At 38.7% G+C, this 22,955-nt stretch overlaps 1 long non-coding RNA gene across 1 annotated transcript; it reads right to left on the minus strand.

The window, feature by feature from the left end:
- Window positions 1-2,099: 2,099 nt before the first annotated feature.
- Window positions 2,100-22,949, minus strand: LOC108445093. Its single transcript, XR_001859849.1, has 2 exons — window positions 22,811-22,949; window positions 2,100-13,090 (listed from the first exon to the last, which is right to left on the minus strand). It is a non-coding gene; the product is annotated as an uncharacterized LOC108445093 (long non-coding RNA).
- Window positions 22,950-22,955: the final 6 nt, after the last annotated feature.

Genomic DNA, 22,955 nt, shown 5'->3' on the forward strand with positions numbered 1-22,955 from the left:
GCATGAGATAATTGGCCTGAGGAGGAGGCAAATGGTATTTGTGTGTCAATGAAGCAGAAGTCAAGCACCTGTGCTACTCCCACAGCATATCATCAACAGAAAAGGTATGATGTAAAAATGCAATAATAAAAAAAAATCTTTAAAATAATCTGCTGAAAGTAAACTAAACTGTAGTAAATTTAGGTATCCCCAATCCTGTTTCATCCTTCCTTAATTTTATTGGCAGTCAGTTAAGCTGCTAAAGAGCTTTCATGAATAAGAGATCTATCCAGTGAGTTAAATTTGAAAGTAAAGACTTAATATTGCTCTGTTTAAAAATAGGAAAATAAGGGTTCCATGTTCAGAAAAAATAGATATATACAAACTCAGTAGGGAAGCATGGTGCTCAGGAAGGGGAAACTGAAGGAAGTGCTAATATGATTTCACTGCTGTAATGCTGCCATGAGTCTTACCCATCTATTTTCATTACCCAAATGGAAAATGGGGGAATGAAAAAGGTCGAGGAAGTGACATTTTTCAGTATTAATAGCAAAAAAAGGAAATTAACTGAAAGGCACTTAATAGCTGGAAAAAATTGAAAATTCTGAGTCTGATTTTCCTCTTACACCACTCTTACACCAGTAGACTGCTGGAAAAGTCTCAGGGCTTGATTCCCAGAATGATGATGAAGTGGAAAGGAGTTTCTTTAGGTGGCTGAGTTCCTGTCTAAATGATTATTTGAATGCTAAAGAGATTTTGGTCTAAGTGGACTTTTGGTAATCTGCAGTCTTGCAGAGAAGCCTTTATTATTCAAATCCAAATATAATAAGTCTTTTTTCAAAGGTTCCTTTGGCTTCCACCAGCTATATTCTGACATATCCCAGTGGAGTGAAAGCAGTTCTTTCTAAAGGGAACAATATTGCAGGTGTAAGGTGGAATTTAAGTGGCTGCTCTAAGGGAACATACAAGCCTGAGCGATGCCAATTCACACAATCCCTGGGGAGGCAACAAGGCGATTTGCATCTATATGAGATGATTTCGGTTTTAAAGTGAAACACATGTGTTAGAGAGTTTGAAGCAAACTGACAGAATCCTTGTAACAGAACTGGAAATTATGAGCACCAGGAATGGCCTGGCCCCACAGAGCACTAATGTTTAATCTACTTATCGAGATAACAATCAAGGAAGAATCAATAACATAAAAACAGTGGGGTTTCCTCCTAGGTAACAAGCAAATAAAGGAGAAAAAAGGCTTCCTGATTGATGCTTCAGTGATTCCCCAGACCATGGTAACTGCCTTTGCTTTGATGGCTAATTCCTGGCGGACACTGGGAGGTGGCTTTTCTAAAAAGGTGTTGAGGTAGCAGAAGGGCTTAAACATTTGAAGAGTCTTCAGCTGCAGTCATGACAACCAAATGCAGATTCAAGATTATGATTGAAATCTGTGCAATACTGCTATGAAATCAATGATTTCTTACAGTGAGAAAGCTGTCAGGATTAATTCATCAAGAAAGCAGAACACAGTCCAAAGGGTCATTACTGAAACACTGCATGTTTGGAGTCATTAGAAAACAAATTAAGCATAAAATGATATTTTAAAATATGCAAATCCCTGCCTCTAATAACAGTTTTGAATTGTAATGGAAAATTGCTAGTTTAGCCAGGGAACCTTTACATTGCACAGAGATTGTAACAGTTTGCTGTTACATGAATATTGTTAATGATCTTTAAAATAGTCATGGGCAGCACAGCTGGAGAGAGCAGGCATCACAGCTGTTTGGGAATTTATTTAAACTCATATGATTGCAATGAGTACTAGAGTGGCTATTGCCACCTCACTGATGAATGTATCACTGTAAATAAATCCCCTGTAATTTCTTAAGTGTTGTTTTTTGTTATCCAAGAACAGAGGGAAGCAGAAGAGTGTCAAAATGTCAGTGGGATGGCAGAAGGAAAATATTACCTGTCCTATCTAAAGAAATAAATGACTTTTTATAGAAATACCATGTTAAAAAATGACTCTTCATATAAATTATATTTCTTTTAAAAGCTTCTGGAAAAGCATTGGGAAGTATTTAGTAAGATGTTTCACATGTTTGACTAAATGAAAAGCAATATAATAATATTTTTTAAAAATAATTTTATTTGGGATAGAGCAAAGAAATTACTGATCTGAGAAAAAAAAATATTCTTAAATGGAAGCAAGAGCTCTTTTGATCAGGGAACAAAGAAATGAATAGTTCACAGTTAGCTATAGATCACAGAGCACTTTAAACAAGAACTGTAATTCCTATATTGCAGGTGGGGTGGCAAATAGACCTCAGTGCAACTTCTCTGTGAGTTCTCCAGGATTAGGGTGGGAGCAGAGCTGGAACACATTTGGTCTCTCCAGGAGAAGGAGGCCAAGCTGGTGTAACAAAGCTGCTTTCAGTACACCGAGGTGTCTGTTTCCTGTGGCAAGGGACATCGCCGTAGGTTGAGGTGCCTCGCAGGTTGGTGATCTCCCCATTACACTGCAGATCCCAGCACGGACTTCAAGTTCCACATGAAAAATTCTGGCTTCAAATCACAGCCTGGCACTCCATATGCCTTCCCACTCTGCTGCTCTAGAGTGTTTTGTACAAATTTGGGTTCTTGGTCATGAAGCAGTTACATTTTCAGCTTTACACTTGAGTGTCTGTCCCCAAGCCTCTGTGTGCTCCTGCCTCACATTTGATGAGCACAGACCACTCCTCCTGCACAAGAGGACACAGGTCAGTGTCCCTCATGGGGACAGCTGCATTTCTGGAAGATGTTCGGGCTTTGTGATGAGAGAAGGTTGAAATTTGCCTCCCTCATCACCAGGTGGGTGGGAACAGATGGCAGGCAGCTCTCATCTAGCCAGAACTAAGCAAAAAGTAATCAATGCCTGTGAGAGAGATGGCATCAATCCTTTTCACGCTCTCAGGGAAAATGAGGACCAGTTTGATTCCTGCCCTGCCCTGGGAGCAGCTATACACAGCTCCATGCTCAGTCTCACATTGGCTTTAAAACTGAGCTCAATTCAAATGTCTTTTTTTTTTTTTAATTTTTATTTTCTTTAATAGTATCTTTTGTAAAATTCAATTCTATTCCTCCAGTTCCTATTTTCCAGGACAGTTCAAGTGTGCTGGCTGCATTACTCAACTCAGGCTTTGGTTGGTTGGCATTTCTGTCCCTGGGGCATTTTGCTGGATTACTCTTCTATTGCCTGTGCTGCTGCACTGCGGGGACTGAAAAGTGCCAGAACAAATGCAGGAGATGTGCCAGCTCTTGGTACACACCAAAGAATCCTGAAGCAACAACAACATTTGGCAGAAACAGAGGCATTGTTAATAAAGCAAGCCACTAAAATCTGTGTTTAATCACCAGAGCACAACCTCCCCGCTTGCAAGAGAATTTTCAAATGAGAGGAAAACTAGAAAGACAGCTTTGAGTGTCACAGAAAGTGGGAACAAAGTATGCGATCGGAGGTTTAACTCCTTAAAGCACAATTTTGCTTCTTAAGCCACTTTTCTTTCACAAGTTGGAAAAATATCATGCTTAGATGTACGTGTTCTATCACAATGTGAGTGAAATGGCCATATTTCAGTTAAGTCCCCAGATACCCACTAAACCATGCTTGTGTTGAAAGATTTTGCTAAAATATGGAAGTAAAAAAGACCTATTAATGCTAGTTCTGCTGGTTGCCAGCACAGATTTCTCTCCTACAGATCATTATCTAGTATTTTGGGTGGGATAGCAGAGTCACTGAGAACTCTAGTAAAGACAGCTCCTTCTTTTGATGTGAATAATCCACATTCTGCCTCAGATTTGTATTTGTCTATAGGTCTAATTTATAACTTCCCACCACACACACCACTGAAAAGGAAGTTTCATACTTAGAAATTGCTGCAATAGCATAGGAATGCAAAATAGTCAGCAAGATATGACAGATATAAAGGCCATACTGGCGTGTTTCTCATCTTCCTCATTTCACAAGAGTGTTTGGGGGGGGTATTGTTTTGTTTTGCTTTATTCCTGCCAGGTTAGGTAAGTCAGTTGTTGATTTTAAGGTATGCAAAACTTAAGGCAACTGGAGATGTGAATGTGCCGCTCTAAACAGAAATGTGACCCCTAGTTTTCCATCCCAGCTCTGTGATTCTCAAATCACATGCTCATCTGGGATTAATCAGTGTTGCTCAGTGAAGACTGGTAAATTTACAACTGAGGATGGAGACCCTCTTCTAAGCCATTGGCAGTACAATGATTACTTTCCACTGAAACATGGTGTGCAGTTGTGAAATGTTTGCCAGGTAGAGTAGAAAAGAGTAAATAAAGTTATATATGTGCAATCCTTCAGCCAGACAGTTTTATAGGCCAGGTTAAGTTTCTAGGATCACTAATAAAAACAAATTATATCTCCCAATGAGTATTTTGGTAAAATTATAGTGAACTATCTAGGTGTTCCAGCAATCAAGGAGAAAAATACACCATTTCTGAACGTGGACTTAGAAATGTGCAGCAATAAAAATAGCAAATATATACAATCAGAAGTATTCTTTGCCCAAAGTACTTCCGAAAGCATCTTAAGACTTCTCCTTTAATTTCTTGGGAAGCAACTGCATGGGCAACTGGCTGCTTCCCAGACACTCTATATTAATGCTCCATTCACAATTTACAATTTCGAAGGCTTTGACAAGAGTATGAAATTTAGTAAGGACACATCTAAGTTCCAGCTGACCCAGAAATGTGAGCTGCCATTCACTGCTGAGTTCTGTTGCTCCACTAATCATCTTTATTTTCCAGTGATTTCTACATTTTACTGAGAGTACATGTAGGATGAAGGACCACACACAGCTCTTCCTGCAAGGAGGAGACTTAATAGTCTCTTCTATGTTTCCTTATGGTCTGTGACTATTGCACCGCTAAGCCACAAAATGTTGCCTTAAATTAGGGTAACACCTCAGCCCAGGCATGCCTAAACATAATTAGCTTGTTCAGATTTTCACAGATGAATATTATTAAAGCTGTAATTTCTTCCAGGTCACAACAAGCTAACTTAAACAGAAGTGTTCCCAAACATTCCCAAGAAAAATCCAAATTGAACAAGATTCAAGGTTTCCCCTCAGAGTTATTAATGTAGTTCCCATCTTCACTATTAGATTCCAACAGAGAGTTCCACCTTGCTTTGTTTTCCTTCTGTCTAAATGTGTTCTACTGTTGGCTTGGAGGTTTTTTGTTTGTTTTTTATTACCATTCAGTTTTCAAACACCAGAAGTACAAATCACATCAAGCATTTCCAAAAACCCCTCAATGTCAGAAAGTAAACACACTGTGCTCATGCCGCTCAAAGAAAAGCTTTTAGTTCTTAAGTATAAAAAAACCAGAGGAGCAAGAACAAATTCTTGGCCAATTTATATATTTTCCCCTCCACGGATTCTGTGACAGTGCTGATTGAAAGCTGAGATTTTGGGGAATGGGGTAAAAAAGAGGACAGAATCCTGACCCTTATAAGCACCCCATGCAGCTGTAAAAATGAGACAGCAAGGGATAAATCTTGTTCAGTTACAACAACAAGATTGTTCATTGGTTTTACTGAGTTGCCTTGGTATTAAAAAAAAATCCAGCTGGGCCTTGATGTGAACAGTTGTCTCCCAAATACACACTTTGCTTTCCAAAAGTTGCATTGTGTACTTTTATGTAATGTTAGCTTTTCTCTTCAATTGCATAAACACACATGGACTGAAAAGGTTTAATGCAAATGAAACTAAGAACACATGTTGCATTAACACAAAAATTGTGCTGGCCCATTTTGTTTCCAAAGCGATCTCTCCACACCTGCTACTACTTCCAACAGACTAAGACCAGCCTCCCATCAGGTGCCCTGGACAGCATTCCATTTGGAACTGCTGTCTAACCACGTCTTTAGGCAGCAAAACACAACACTTTTGGACTGAGCACCTTCAGGGATGTTTTTTGACTGTGGAGCACAAAGCCAAAACTGCAGGTCAGCTGGTCTCGAGGGTATGAGTGTGGAGTGCTACCAGCTACTGCTGTCCACTGCTGACTTACATGGATATACTCGAGCTGCTGTCCTGGATCTGTGTATTTCAACATGGGTAGGTGGAAACCCTGTTCCTCTGCAGGGGTATTTAGAACTATCAAAAGACTGGCATAAATAAAATTTAATGTAATGCAGATTTAGATTGCATAAAATGTGCCTAAATTTAGGAATATATACGCAGACTTTTATATATTCAGTACATGTCTAAGATCTTATAATTATCAGCAGAGATTTTGATTTAACACCATTGGCAGCACGTGGAAAAGCCACTCAGCTCCTCTAAGAATAGACATCTATGGCATGACTCGTTTGCATGATGTACACACATCTCGTGCCACACAAGACATGCTGCTTATCAGATGATACAGAACAATGGGGAGATGTATGACAGTGACAGCTGGAGCCTGGCTGAGGTTCTATGAAATATTTCAAATGGCATTAGATTAGATTAGTTTAGGCAACCTGGCTTTTGGCCAACTGTCATCTCTAGCTTTTACTTTATTCTGTTAATTTATCTAAAGGTAGGTGTCTGACACCAGTTGAAATGCTGTAGGGAGTCTGAGACTTTCACAGGACTGGAAAATACAACAAGGGACTTACAGGGCAGCCATGTCCTTCTCAATTGGCAGAGGAAGGCCAAGCAGCTGCCACAGGGTACCTGAAATTCCACCAGAAATCTAACCAGACTAAATCCTGTGCTAGATGTCCACTGACTTCTATGAGAGAGAGAAACATGTCTCTCACTCACCTGAAGATATATACATCATGGACTCCTAAATTTAGATCTAAATCAGATTTAGACCTGAGCCCTACAAATTGCTAACTGCTGAGTTGTTAACAGCTATGGTTTCCTCCCAATTTTTAAATTCAAAGTAAAAACTTGATTTTTTATTTGAGGTTGCATGGCACAACACTGTCCTGGTTTAGGTCATGGAAGCAACAGTAAGGAAACTTCTGTGATTTCTATTCTGAAAATCTATCTATTAATCCCTTTTAAAAATCCCTTCTTATTCTGGTATATATTTTCTTCTCTAGTTTTTCTGCTCAATATAAGTAATACAATGATTTTTAAGGTGCTAAAGTAAAAGGATAATATCAAGATAATTGTTCAATGTTCTAATTAAATTGAATGATGGTGAAATGTGGCAGATGACAGCTGACAGATTGCCCGTAAGAAATGGCAAACGTTGTGATCATTGATAGGTGGTGGACCTCATACACAGGGCTATGAATTAAGCCTAACAGCAGAACAAGATCTGGAAAAGAATGAAAGAGAATAGTGTGCTGATGAGGAAGGCTGGTTTAATAGTTTCCCTGAACGGGTCACCACCAGTGAAAAGAGTAAAAAAAAGAGATCTAAAAGCATGAACCCTTGCTCAGGATTTAGTAGTCTTAACGGCTACAAGCCAGAATGGTCTGAAATCACTTCATCTGATTACAAGAGAGAATGTGACTTAAGTTTAAATTATTCTAATATTAGCTATAAACCTACTGTACAGCCAGATGTTTGCTATGAATATTCTTTGCTTTGCTGAAGCTCCATCACTTATACCCTTACACATTCTAGTTACAAAGCAAAGGTTTCTGCTAAAGAACTGTTTCTAGTAATGCTACCGTAAAACTGCTGAGTTTCTCTACTTGCACAAAGTAGAAGTGTTGTTTACTGCAACAATTCCAGCTTTATAGAAATAATTTTCTGTGTTTTAGCAGCAGATGGGTTTATGTCCATGATATAAAAATGAACACGAAATTATGAATGAGGAGAAAAGAAATTGTCTAAAGCTCTCAGCTCTTTATCTCAAATGTTCAGCATAGCAAGGCCGCAGATGCTGTACATCCCAAGCAAAGCTCCTCCAGTTCTCATTTGTTTGTTCCCATTTTTCTGAGGTTTTGTTTACTTTAGATTGGTTTGTATGGAGTTTTATCCATGTATCAGATAACAAAACTTTAGAGTGACCAGACAGAAAAAAGTCAGCCAAACTCTAGTCATCACCACTGAGTGAAAAAATTCTCCAAGTGAAAAGACCAGAATAATTGTTTCAGGCGAATGAAGCACAAAGCTATTAGCTTGGCTTGCTGTGCTAAATTTCTGAGGACCATATGAAACAATCTTAATTTAAGCAAAATAAGTCCTAAGCAGTGGAACTGCTTATCAAGTGACTGATAAGGGGGGGGGGGCATTGGCTGACTTTGGGGATGTACAGTAAGCTGATGTGTTTCCATTGTAATACTTGGATCTCCAAGACTTTCAGGTGTCAGTATTCATTAATCCTACACATTTCTCTGCAAATAGAAAATATTTCACAGTAAATTAATTGAAGTTTTCCAGAGCCTCCATACTCAGAGAACCATCATGAAAAAATGTCTTCCTTTATGTTTTAAAGACACTTGCAGCTTTATTCAGTTTACAGGAATGCTTATGAGCAGCCCTAGAAACATACACACTACTAGCTGTAGTCTGACATCTGTATTAGGAATAGTCAGCCTAAACTCATTTTATATGTAACAGACTGTACTCAGAGGATTATATTGTAATGGGGGACTTGAATCATCTTCTGGACCTGTCACTGCACAGAGGAAGTCTGGATTACAGTACCTAAAAAATCCCACTCTGTCTGTGAGGCGAACAAGGTAAACCTTGTCACCTCCAGCCTGGAATTCAGGGTCTCTCAGCTCTAAAGAAAGATCCTCACACTTGATACTCCCTAAAACCACTGATTTTTTTAAAAGTAAGGTGCAGAATATTAAAGTACTGATTTTACTGTGGGTGAATTTGGGGTGGAGATTAGGATTGTGTATAGAGGCAATGTTCTACTGCTAGCCGACTAGGTTACCAGTGCTTAATATTTTAAAATACTAAGCTAAAGGTAAATAAAAATACAGAACTGTGATAGCCATCACAATATATAGAAAGCAGGTTATACATTCACTCATAAAAGAGAAACTGTATCAATGTTATTGTGTAAACATTTATATAATGATAGACTTTAACCACAGAAAAGGAAAAATCAACATCCACATAAAAAAAATCAAGTTCCAGTTAAATGACTTACGCACAGATTTCAATTAATGTGACCTTTATAGGGTTTAATAGTTCAGGCTCTTCTCATTAAATTGTTTAGCATTTTGTTGTTACAACAGAGAATTCAAACTCCTGAGTTGCCATTGGAAGTACCTAAAGAGGTATTACCATTTTTATTCCAAACATTTAAATAACCTCTGTAATGGGTCATTTGTTAGCTCACTGCTCAGATATCAGTCTGTTCCATGCTCTAGTTATAATGAGCAAGGATCCGTTTTCCAAGCTTTTTCTGAGGTTTTACTGGGCCTTTGCAATGTACAAATCTTGTGATGAACACAGTGTTAGAAACATGCACTTTACAAGCTACCCATGACAAATGTACTTGATCACATCATGGGGAAAAAGAAGAGATTTTGTTTCTTTTAGAATTATTTTATTGGACAGAAGTTTTGCTTTCAGTAAAGAAGTTTTTTGTGTCTTATTATTTGAAAAATTCAGCTATTTCAGAACATTGAATTTTTAATTTAATCCTGCTTTTCACATTCTTGAAGAAGTGCCAAATGGACATCCCAGAGCCTGAAATATCCTTTTTATACTCAATGTATACAAAAGCTGCACAGGCCTCCACAACCACATGACTCAGACTTGAGCCCTCCTCTCCCTCAGAGATGCCTATAGTGAAACAGAAATGTATGACTACTTTCTGGAAGTATTTTGGATGTCAATGGTGGAGTATCTCTGGTATCTTACCACCAGCCTCCTGAGGATTTACTCAGTGTGCTAAGCTAACTTATGTCAATTTGAAGCCAAGTTGGCTACAGTGATCCTGTTACTGAAACCATTTAATTTAGGATGTGCCTTGTTGTATCAGAGAAAAAAGTTCCATGACCCATTAAAATGTCTGCTAAAACAGCAGTGGGCCATCTAATTTTCATTGTTTTAAAATAGGAACACAAAGAGAGTGTGAGATGTCAGTGCTGCTAAACCTAGAACCTGAAATATCAGCTAGGTAGGTGATGATTGCTTTCATAATTAGACAGAAGACATTAAGTGCCTGAGGCTGCTCAGTCTCAGAGACCTTTATCTAAATCAGTTAGTTTCTACATACGGAACTGTGAAAGTCTCACTAAAGTCCCTGAGTAGGTAAAGGCTTTAATAATTCTGAAGAATATGGAAGAGCCTAAACACAAACATCCAAATTCCTGACTATTGTTCCAAGTTTCACACATGCTCCAAAAATTTTGTAGAAGAAATTGTGTCACTGGCCAACTTGATGAAAGGAAAGGATTGTAAAACTCCTCCACAATGATGGGAAGCAACAGGAATATTTATAAATGGTTCTATAAATACAGAGTATTGTCAATGACCTTCATAGCCACTTCTGCTCATTACAGTAAGAGCATGTCTAGTTGTATGCATTAAGGAGAAAAAAACACCTTTAGCCTTTAAGATAATATTGTTCAGTCACTGAACCTCTTCTCTGAGGTTTTATAGTGCTTGGGGCACATTAAGACCCTTAACCTTTCTCCACTGGTGATTATATGAGCATTGTCCTAAGTGATTAAGGCTCACAATGATGCAGGGAAATGGACAAACAACATCTGACAGATTGGATGAGAAAAAGTCTGGGTTGAAGGAAGTGCCTTATCACCCAGCTCACAGTCCCTGCCTGAATACAGGCTTGGTGTGCCAACACCATATTCCAAGAGTTCTGCTTCGGGAGGAGCATCCTAGTCAAGGAATGCATTGTGGTATTTTGTTGTTTTTTCCACTTCCAAGTGGTTTTTATACACTTGATATTTAGTTAGGTTTATGGAGAAAGATAAAGCAAATGAAGTAAAGAAGGAGCAAACTTCCCTCTTTTGCTCCTACTTTCAAACACAGGTATTGTATCTGGGACACTACCTTGCTGAGAAGATCTGCATTTGCCAGTAAATTCACCGAGAAAACGGGTGTGATTTGCCTTTTTCTTTCTGCAAGGCACCTTCAATCCCACATTATACTAGGCAACCTTCTGCAATATGTGAAATTTTGTTCTGTGCTCCCTCAGTGTAAATAGGATCTTTTATACAATTTATAGAAGGTAACAAAGGATGAAATTGTTCATGTTGATTAGAAGTTCCATCCATGGCTGAAAGAACATCTAAAAATAAAAATGCTTTTTGATTCACAAAGCAACACAGTAGTGATGCTTTAGGCACACAAATACATTACAACTGCAATCAAACTAGAGCATTTGGAGGGGTTTTTTTTTGAGAATTCTTGTATTCTGTTTTAATATTTCCTACCATGATTTTTGTGTGAAAACAGAGCATGCATGCATACTGTAGATTTGGACATGCTTGAATAACAGAACAGGTTTTCCTCAATAAGCCTTTTGTGGGAAATATTTTAACACCTCGCACTTTAGGCTCATTTAAATGGTTGTGTGGAATTTTGTTTGTTCTTTTGAAGATAAAAAAGAGAGAGGTGGGTGATGATTTCAGATCTGTATCAACCCAGGAATTCAAAGCAGTTGTTTTTTGTGTAAGTCCTCTGAGAGAAGGTAATCACCATCAAAGCCAAGTCTCTAGGGCTAGAGAGAGTAAGGTAGGAATCAAGCTCACTTCCCCCATTTCTTTGGGCAATTTCAATAAAGATAAGGGATTTAGAAAGTTTACCTGCAGGGCCATCTTAGCAACATATAAAATAGAATCATTTTCCATGAAAAAAATCAAAAATCAGTCAGGTCAGAGCAAATACATGTTTTAGTCCCTTTAGAAAAAGTAGCACGTGTTAATGCTATATGAACAATGACTATTTGGCAGCAGCATGGGAAACAGTCATGTATATCTTTCATCGGTTAGATTACAATTCAGTCATTGTACCAAAATTCAGGTTCAATTCAGAAACTATGATAATCAATTTAAACAGAGTAATTTAAACCTTGTTGTTTAAATCCTCTTCAACACTTAGCATTTGAAATTCATAGTTGTGGCATTCCTCAGTGCACATGTTGCCATTCTTGGAAATCGGGCACTGCTCCACCCCCACTGCCTTGCGTGGCCATCACAGTCTGGGGCTGACTCTGGCCCTCCTCCCTCATTTGGATCCTGATCCCCACCCACAGGACAATGCCACAGGCTGGCCTCATCCTGTCTCCATCCCTTCTGGAGGTGTCTGATGCCCTGGCCTGCCCTGCTCGTGGTTGAGGGGCACTGGCCCTGATTGAGATGTTTTGCCCCAAGCAGCCTCCTTGTCTCCTCTGTCCCTCACTAGTAGATGGCCCTTACTACTCTATGGCACATCCACTTTCCTTGTAATGCTTTCCAGACCTTTTCAATCTGCTATTTACTGGTTTTGCTGAGTTACTTTTCATGGAAATATGTGTGGATGACTTCTTGAAGTGCCATATCCATCATCTGTGAGTAGGTGATCTGAAGTAATCCTGAAGTAATTCTCATGCTTTTACTGCTGTCACAGCCCATCAGGATTGTACAGCAGATGTTCACGGCTACAATACAGACTAATTTTTACTGCTTCCTTAAATCAAGGTAATTGCAGGAATTTTATAAATCAATTTTGTATTGATGAGATACTCTGGGAGTCTCTGAAGCAGCCTGAATTTGTCTCATCTTCCTCGATGCAAACCTGCGTGGTAACAAATTACTTCTGCTCTCTCTGTACTTTACAGCCAGGATCCCTGCCTGTAGGTAGTAATATTTTTCATTGTCATCTCTAGACTTCTCTTATTTTGCTCTGTGTTCCACACTCTCCCATGGGATCCATCTTCCAAGCGGCATTCCCAAGTTCAAGACACCCCTCTGAATTTTAGTTCTCCAATCAGAGTTTCTCTGTGCTTGAGCTCCCCTAGCCCCTGCATCCATTTACATAGGACGGACTTCACCTTCTTCAATTAATCTCCTGCACATCTTCACCTACATATTGTGACTTCTCCAACTCCAGTTGTCTGCGGTTTTTTCATCCTAGTCTTCCAGCTGCAGCAGTTTTCAGTGCAATGAGCTGTGGTGGCCAGTGAACACACACTACAAGGGACAGAGAGTTCTCAGTAAGACAAGTCCCCAGTACCACAAGAACAACTTTATGTTAGGGTGATTAAAAAGGCTTCTCCCGGGATGCTTGTTCTGTTACATTAATCTATCCCAGTTTGGATTCCCCAGTAGGCTGTCAGCCTCTACCCCTCCTCACTCCCCCAGTTCCCCGTTGCTCCCCGTTCCCTGGTCCCGCCTTTTCCCTGCCCCCGGATAAAACTGTGAGTTTTGGGGTCATGCTGGTATTTGCCTCTGCACCCTTGGGCAGTGTAGCAGCAATAAATGCTCCTGGTGGAACGCACACAAACGCCCTTCTGGCCTCTTTGCTACCTACTGTAACACCGAACCCACCCGTGCGTCTGTGGGGGCACGCGGGACCCACAGAGCCGGGCAGGGAAAGTATTAATGAGCAATTAAATATTTATTTCCCTGGGACAGTGTAGTTCTAGTCATGAATTGCCTATTGCCATCTAGGAGCAGTTTCCTTCAGACCTTGATCCAAGCAGTGGAATTTAGCAAGAGCACACCATCACTCTCAATCCCCTAATTCCTCTCAAAATACAGACCCTACAATGAATTTACTTGCAACACTGATTTATTGGGGGTTTTTTCTTGAACATGTGTTATGTACTCCCCCAGATTTATCTAATCACTTTGAATTCTGGACTTACTAGGAGGACAAATTGTATTCCAGCTAAGCAAAAGAGTAAGATACATAATTATAAAACAGGACGCACCTATAAAATAAATTGATAAAAATAGGGAAACAAAATGTGTCTTATCCTAGCTGTCATATGGGAGGGTATTTCTCAACGAGTGAACTGAGGAGTTGCTGAATGAATTTATTCTTCCACTGTATTTCTGCCTTTCACTTACATTTGAGGATTTTCTCCTGAGTGCTGGCAAAGTTTCAGTCTGTGTCTCAGGAATCCTTTTATTTCTCTACTGTTTGAGAGCCCCAGGAATAGCATGGCCTTTCTTCTAGCTGCTTGCTGTCTATCAGAATGCAGAAGGAATGTTCCTAAGCTTATTTGAGAATAAATCTCTTTAGGTACAGAGCAATCAGGGAGTGCTGATTCTTCTATCCTGTTTACCTTTTCTCTCAGAAAATCAGCTGCACTGCAGTGATAAAAATGAGTTACAGTAGTAAACCCACAGTGTACCATTCAGTCAGCTACATATCATGAGATGTTTTTGGCACACGCAGACATTTTATTTCTGGTTTACTGGCATATTATAGAGACTGCATGTAATGCACTAATACACTTTTGGGGCTGGGTCACTGTGTCACAGTCCTATTCAGGGAAGCACTTAAGCATCTGTCTAATATGAATCATATGCTTAGGTCCCACAGGTGCCAATGGAAATTAAGCAACTACTCCAGTGCTGACTTGAACAGAGATTTATTCTTAAACCATGTTTCTACAATAAAATATTTTCCTTTAAACTAATCAAGGATGGAATAAACTAAAATGAAATTTTGGTTGGTTTTTCTGTTGTTTGTGTTGAGTTTGGGTTTGGTTTTCTTTTAAGAAGCTTTTTCAGAATATGTCAAAGTTTCCTATTCATTAAATGTGTTTATCTGCAATTATGCAAATATTAACATTTACTTAAAGCCTCTGAGAGAGATAACAGTTGCTGTTTGTACAGAGATGAATCTGATAAGCTTTCACTGAAATATTTTCACCTTCATTTCTGAAAAACATTGATTTTCAACTCACAGCAAAGGCACTACAATTTGTATCACCCAGTGAAGGCAAAACAGCTATATATCTACAAATCATAATAGCATAGCCAAGGTCTCCAGTTCAGATGCTCTTTAATGCCTTACACAACCTCTCATTTTTCTTTAAAAACCTGTGGCTTTTGGAGTGCAACCCTATTCCATGCTCAAGCCTGTCTCCAAACTTGTCTCATCTCCACTGTAAAATTGTCTACAGTTCAGCCAAGCTGCTGTGAAAGCTTAGGCCAGAGATCATTTCTGCCTCTACTTGCTTTCCCAGACTTGCTCCTTTCAAAGAACAATCAAGTCCTCCTTTCCAGAACAAAATCCTGGAAGCAGCAACCCAAAAATTTTGTAGTTTCCACTTTACAGCTTTCTTCTTTCACTGATCTCCCACTTTCTCGTCCTTTTCTCCCTTCTCCCTCTCCTTCAACCCCTCTCTCCTCTGACTTACAGAACTTTTCCATGAGGTCTCCATCAGGGAACATGTTTTCTTATACTCAAGAAACAAGCAGCACAAAGTTGGCATTCTCCTGTCATGTCACCTCCCAGTTTTAATCAAAAAAACTTTCAAGAACGTAAAAATGAAAGGAAAATTAGTTATGTTTCCAACCAGAAGCCAGAATTAATTCAAGAACTGTATTGCAGAAATAGGTGGTTCTTATTCCTTTTCCAGGCTAGCTGGGAGCCTGGGTCTCATTTCAGAGCTGGTAATTTCTAATGCTTTTGGAAAAAACAGACAGCCTGCTGCTCCCAGTAATTTTTATAATATTTTCCAGCACTGGAAATTGTTGACTAGTATGGCCTTTGAACAAAAACATTCACTATGCTAAATTTAGGCTACAGTCCTGTAGAAAGTGTATTTTAAAAGAGCAATTACTAGATCAGAACCAGTTTAACCAACAGCTAGATCAAAATAAGTCTTCTTTACTAGACTTTCAGAATGTGTTCTCTTCTGGAAGGAAAGATACCAGCAACTTGTCCAGCTGGTATCTTTTATCTACATCATAGACTGAGTGGTTTAGAGGGAAATAGTTCTGAGAAGTGTGTCTCCCTTGGTCTTGGCATCAGGCATTAATCACAGGAATTGCATAGGTTTAGAAACAGACAGTTTGCCAGACTGGGGAAGACCAAATGAACACATGCACAACCCCAGGAAGGTGTCCATAGAAAAGAAGAATTTTGGTTATACATCTGAATAGAGATAATATTTATAATGGGCTCAAGGTAGCTCAGCACTCATACAAATTTCCCAGTGTTTTTCTGCCACAGATACTTTGGCTCTCCTTCTTAATAACAGAATAAAATTACATAGTCTAAATTACCTTTTACATGAAAAATGTGGAATTCAGACTAAGGATGCAATTTAGACCTCCAGTGTAATTTGAAATGACCTGAAGTGTTGCTTCAAAAGATCATTGGTAGCGTGTGAGATGTCAGTTCTGTCTCTGTATCTTGGACACTCTCAAGCATCCCAAATGTCTTTAGATGCCTGAGATACTGACCTGAATTTGTTTTGTCTCTTTAAGGTGAATTGTAGGGCTTCACAAATCCTATTGATGATGTTGACTGTCTTGTCAATAAATAAGAAAGGATCTTAAATACCTCACATGAAAGTGTCTTTCTTGTAACTCTACTAATCTTGATCTAAATCCCGTGCCAAGTCTGCTTTTATAAAATGCCACAGTATCTACATTGTATGAAGAGAGGAGGCCTACTGGACCTTGAACCCATATTACCAAAGGCTGAAAAATAAATGTGGAGGTGAAACTGTTATGCAGAGGCAGCCAAGGGCTTTTAAGGAAATTAAATAATATTGGTCTATCTGGTGATCACTAATAGTGGTCAAAGGTCTTATCTTGATGTTAGCTTGCTTATTTCTAAGCAGCCAAGAGAACAATTTTAAGGAAGGCTTTGGAAGTTAAAGGGATAGCTCTGTGGATGTGGCATGAGAAACAGCATGGACAAGAATATGAATGTAATCTTTCTGAAGCTGAGCAAGTGACCGTATTTTGACATGTTGGAAAGGAAAGTATTTCTGTTCTTATAAGGCTGAGGTTGGAGTCAGTTCCATTAAACAAAGCTACAAAAAGAAGCCTTTAAAAAAATCATACAGTTTTTGAAAATGCATACATTCCAATCAGGCCTCTTCCATGGGATTTCTGGTATAAAGCTAGTAATTATATTGGAATTTCAGAAACAACTTGTAGAGCTCCCAAAACACAGGGAGGAGTCCCTCCCAGGGCTGGAATATTAAGTTGGCTGGAAGAGTTGTTGGCTTTACAAAACACCCAGGACCATATTGTGATCATACTGAGGCTTTCTTACATTTTTTAAAGATTTACATTAGAGCACTGCACGAAGACAGGCCACTTATCAGATAACTCACAGAAAAGTAACTTGTTTGGTGTGACAGGCTTTCTCTGAGGCTGCCAGATACAGTCCATGAGTACACATAGTCTGATTTTTAAAAATGCAGTTTCTTAAAACCTCATTAGCAGCTGGTAACTATGCAAAATGTCACTGCAAAATGGAAAATACAGCCATACCATCAATTATTTGTACACAGATCTATGTTTAAAACACAAGCAATCAAGTTTCATTTACTGCATTAACCTAATACATTCATTTCATAAATCAAGCTCTATGGAAAGAATACAAAGTCAGTCTAATAGAATAAACCCTACCTAGTGTATACTTTATTCCAAGTCAGCTGTTAACGACCCTACCCTGCAGCCTTAGGTGTGAATTTAAATAGCATAATGAAACTTCGTGGTTAAAGATTCCTTGACACTTAAGTTGTTTATGTGCTTTAAGGATATTAATGTTTCAGGTATGGATTCAACACCTCCACAGTTCTGAATTATGAAATATTCGCTGCAGGTTACTGTAACTGGAACAGATTGCATCTTTTAATGATTCTCCTATAGGCTGCCAAGCAGGCTCATGTTTAACTGTAGATTTAAAGGAAAAAACATAGCATGCTGGTAATTGCATATAGGAAGTTAGCATGTTTCCTTAAAAAGTCCCACTTTTCATGAGTACCCAACACCAACACCAGAATTTTCTTTAAACAGATCATTTTTTGCTTTCCATTTAGACACAAGAGCAGTGTTTCAACACCAAGGAGACTCTGCTGGGAGCAGATAAGTCTGTTGGCTGTTGAACAATCAAAACTCCTCATTTCTCTTTCTAAATGGACCCTTGTGTGTACTCTAAACCTGGTTAATTTACATTGGAATGAAATTTATAAATGCATTTTCCTTTCAGTTACTATCATTTGAAAGACCCAGAAACTTAAATATTTCATGTTTTTCTTTAGAACTGGTTGGAAAATTTAATTAACAGCTTAATTCAGGAGTGGTTTATTGAACTCGGATTGTTTTGAAGCATTTCCAGTTCAATGACCATTTTGCTAACTCCAAGAAAGGGTTAAGTGGATTTTTCCCTAGAGTCTCCTTCCCTGTAAAAAAACAGTTAAGCCACAGCTTCCATGGTCTCCCTTGGAAGAGTGATTCATCTGACAGACTGTAATTCTTGATTCAATGAAGTCACAGAGCTTTAGCTGGGCTAAACTTTTAGGATTACAGTGAGGTGTCCAGTGGCCCTGAACTCAGTTTTCCAGAACAGTCCGCATTTAATCAGTTTTTAATGATCTTTTATGGTTTTGTTATCTTCAGGGACAGTCTTCCTTTAAGAGAGGTGCACCAGAATTAGTTCCTTCCTTCCTTCCTTCCTTCCTTCCTTCCTTCCTTCCTTCCTTCCTTCCTTCCTTCCTTCCTTCCTTCCTTCCTTCCTTCCTTCCTTCCTTCCTTCCTTCCTTCCTTCCTTCCTTCCTTCCTTCCTTCCTTCCTTCCTTCCTTCCTTCCTTCCTTCCTTCCTTCCTTCCTTCCTTCCTTCCTTCCTTCCTTCCTTCCCTCCCTCCCTTCCTTCCCTTCCCTTCCTTCCCCTCCCTTCCCTCCCTTCCCTCCTTTCCTTTCCTTTCCTTTCCTTTCCTTTCCTTTCCTTTCCTTTCCTTTCCTTTCCTTTCCAGTTGAATAAATCCACTTTTTTCCTTACCCTGTATTACACACCAGAAAATGTGCACTGTTCCAGAGGCACTGGTTTAATTGCTACGGGATCTAACCTCCATATATCCAGAGGCTTTGCTCAAAACAAGGCATGATATGTATTGCCTCCTTAATGGAGGTAAATTATACCTCAGAATGATGGTTGTTCTATTTTTGTTATGGTTTATTTCCCCCTGCCCCAGATTTTCCACTGCTTTTGGGCATGTAAATTAAAGCTTGCTGTCAGACACACCTTCTAAACTAAACACTACCTTATTTTCTTATCATATTTGGGAATCAGTCATTTTTCCACACCTTTCTTTCCTACTCTACAGAAATGAACTTGTTATCAGTTAAAAATACAGATTGTTTTCATGAAGTGAGATAAAATACACTCATGAAACTCCCTCCAAGCTATTGGGGTTATCTTTATATCAAATATAGCATGACTTTTGGTTTGAATCCAAGAACTGTCAATTATCAACAACTCTGAAAGACACAGAAAGAACCACTTGGCCCTCTTTTGCTTGTAATTTTATCTTCTGTCATCCTGTTGTGTTCTCTGCTGTAACAATTAGTTTCTTTATCCTCTCTGACCAAAACTCTTTGTCTTCAACTTAACTGCTCTAAATATCAGGGTTTTTTTTTTTAGTACTTTAAGGAATTCCATCCTTTTGAGCCTTACTATTGCTTTCTTTCTTTTTTTCATGACTATTCATGTCAAGCAGAATACTTGTTATCACTTAGTATTTCTTTCATTGCTTAGTACAGCCTGTACGACTGACAAAATGTGAACTTGGTGCTCATTAGCTATCATGTCAAGCTGCATTGCCTTCTCATGAATTTTGCAATCAGCACACATAAACCTGTGCCCCTGCATGTGCCATTGGAATCCCAGTCAGAGAAAATGAAATTATCATACCTCCAAACTGATTTTTTTTTTTTTAATTCTCATTGTGGAATAAATACATCTCTTCAACAGCTGGACAGATTTGGAGTAGATGCCTCAGGAACGTTTCTCCAATCACTTCAGTGCTATTTGCAAGTTCCTAATCATATCTGACAATGAAAGTATAAACACTTGTGCTCAGATTTCTGCACCAGACTTCAAGAGCTGAGTTTGCAAATGTCAATAGACAGAAATCAGGACTTCCAGGGTATGATACACTTGACCCATTTTTGACATATTATTTTAAGATGTGATGAAATATATCTCTGCTAACTATGCTGTGTGCAAAGAGAGTCTCAGGTGACCAGCTGCAGATTTTGATGTCGAGATTTTGTCAGTTACAGCATATACTTACACTCTGCATGAATGCTTTGAATCCTTAATGCATATAAAGGCAACATAAAATAAACTATGATTTTAAGCCATATCCAGAGAGATCAGAAGTTACCAAGAACACACTGATATTGACAATACTAAAGGATGTAACTGGTGGTATCAATCTCATGTAAGATCCGGAGCTTGAACAAAAAGTCTCAGAATGATCAGCCAAATATTAGAAATTTGGTAGTTTTTCAACCAGAACAGTATTTCCTGGATTTCTTCTGGAGATTCATTGTTTTAAATCCCTGGATAACATCTAATAAACACAATCTTCTTTTATTACATCAAAGAATTAAATATTTCTACCCTACAAGTTTGTTTTCATCTGACATATAGAAGATTATTTCAGACCTTTATTGACTAGTCTAATAACAAAAAAATTAATGGCTTGGATGAGAAATTCCCATCTTCTACTCTCAACATTTCTTTGTGCACAAGTGAAATTATGAGTCTGAGATGAATATTTACATGAGAACACATAAGGCTTTTACAAATGTCTTCTTGCAGGTAAGATTCACTCAAAACATTGATTTGAAGTAATGTATCATATTAGACACTGGCCAGATTTAAAGTACATATTAAGCATGGTTCCTTGTCATTTTTCTAGACCTGATAATGGCAATATAAAACCAAAGGACTGTAACAGTTTAACTATTTTTTTTAATTTCCTTCTTTCTGATCAAACATGCTTTTCTAATTATAATTCCCACCAAAGCTTGCATTCTAATTCATCCACGCTCAGCCACAGAAACTCTAAAACATTTTGTTTAACTAAAATATAATAATAATAGAAAATAAAAGGGCTTGCACACCTCAGTTTAACATACATCTAGAAGTGTTGCATGAGATGAAATGAATGTTGGGCAGATAACACTTGCAGAACCTGAAAGCTTTCTCCTAACCAAAACCAAGTGTCTCAATTTGTTAGACTTCCAGGATAATCAGGATCTTTCCAGGCAGATTTATATTTATTGTGGTATTAGATAGCCCATTTCCACTAGCAAGGTCTTTAATGTTTCCACTGGGACGTGCTCTGAGAATTTAAGGCCCTCTCTTGCCCATGCTTGTGTGATTAAAGCATGGTCAGTGTTGGGAGTGCTGGATTGGTTTGAGTAGGCTTTTTACCCAACCTATTCAAAGCAATGACACACAGAGAAATTTATTCTTTACAGTGATAAAACCTAACGATTTATTCTCACAAGCAAAATGAGGGTTAAACTGGGTTAAGTGCATCTGTATTAGACATTTCCTCCTTTGAAGATTTCAAGTTGGCAGTATTTTAATGAGCTTAATTTAGTCATATAAGCCCTTTCAGTCATGTTGAAAATGTCAAAAACCCAGTGTTGAGTGTAATGACTGACAGTACAATTGTACAGTATTAGACACAGAAGGTGGAGTTGGGGCTTGGTGATTTTTATGGCTGGTCAAAATTATCATCCAAAAGGAATACTTTTATAGCACAGAATATGAATGTGTCTCAGTATTACAGCATTCACAATGAAGTTTATCATCTCAAGTATCTTCCAGTGGTTTCTTCTTGAAAGGTCAGCATATAAATTTTATATTGTTTAAAGAGATAAGATTTTGCAGATAAAGTTAAGAATTTTCCTAGTAGAGCATTCATTCTTTATCTGCTCACATTAAACGGATGAAAAACTCATTTGTTTTTCACAAGTTTAAATACATCTAAAAATACCGGTATGATTTTTTGTTATCATTACTAATTAATTATAACAGTTCTTTAGTTGTACTGCACTTGCTAGAACTTAAATTTCAAGGAATGTGTTTGCTCAGCATATGAATTTTAATTTAATATGCTTTTCATGAAATGGTAATTCTACCTTCAAAAATATCAGCTGGAACCAAGAAATAATTTGAAAAGCCAGGTAATTCTATCTTAATTCCAGAATATGGACATGAGCATTCACATGTTACCTCCTGGTTCAGCTAATTCTAATCTCTGCCGAGGCAAAGACAACAGAACCAAGTTTCACTCTGAATGAGCTTGCTTGGTCCATACCAAGTACTGCAGCCAATCACATAATTAGTCCCAGAGAATTCTCCTCTTCTACAGAATTCCTGTTTATCATCCATCTCTGTATGTAAAGGCTTTCTGGCCAGGCACTGCTGTAGGCAAGCCAATGTCTGTAGGAGCATTACTTTTGTCAGGAAGGACGTCAGGGAAGGTCTTGAAAGCACTTGCACATCTCATAAATACAGGATCATGTTTATTTCCTTAAACTTTTTACTATATTTATCCTGAAGCATTTTTCAGTTGCTTCTACTTCTTGACAATACTTGATCACTTACTACAAACGCTTAAAATTTTGTGATTATTTGGTGATTGACTTGTTTAACTCCTCTCCATACCGGGTGTCGCGTTCCACTCTGGGGAACTGCGGAGAGTTCTTTTAACAATGGATGGTCGGGAACATAATGAAGCCAAAAGAGGCAAACATTGTATCTGAGAACTGCTTACTGATAACAAAAGGAGAAGGAAAAGGAGTTGCCTGAGCGAAAGACGGCTAGAGGAGACCGAATAGAAGAAAGGAAAATGGAAAAGGACTGAGGGAGAGGAGAGAGAGAGGACAGAGAGAAATAGAGGGCATTACCAGCAGCGAGGCAGGGCAGAGCTGTCGGTGTCCAGGCAGGGCAGAGCTGTCGGTGTCCAGGCAGGGCAGTGCTGTCGGTGTCCCGGCAGGGCAGGGCTGTCGGTGTCCAGATGACAGGGCAGTGCTGTCGGTGTCCGGGGCTGTG

The sequence above is a fragment of the Corvus brachyrhynchos genome, unplaced genomic scaffold, assembly GCF_000691975.1.
Source record: "Corvus brachyrhynchos isolate BGI_N302 unplaced genomic scaffold, ASM69197v1 scaffold50, whole genome shotgun sequence".
NCBI classification, from domain to species: domain Eukaryota; kingdom Metazoa; phylum Chordata; class Aves; order Passeriformes; family Corvidae; genus Corvus; species Corvus brachyrhynchos.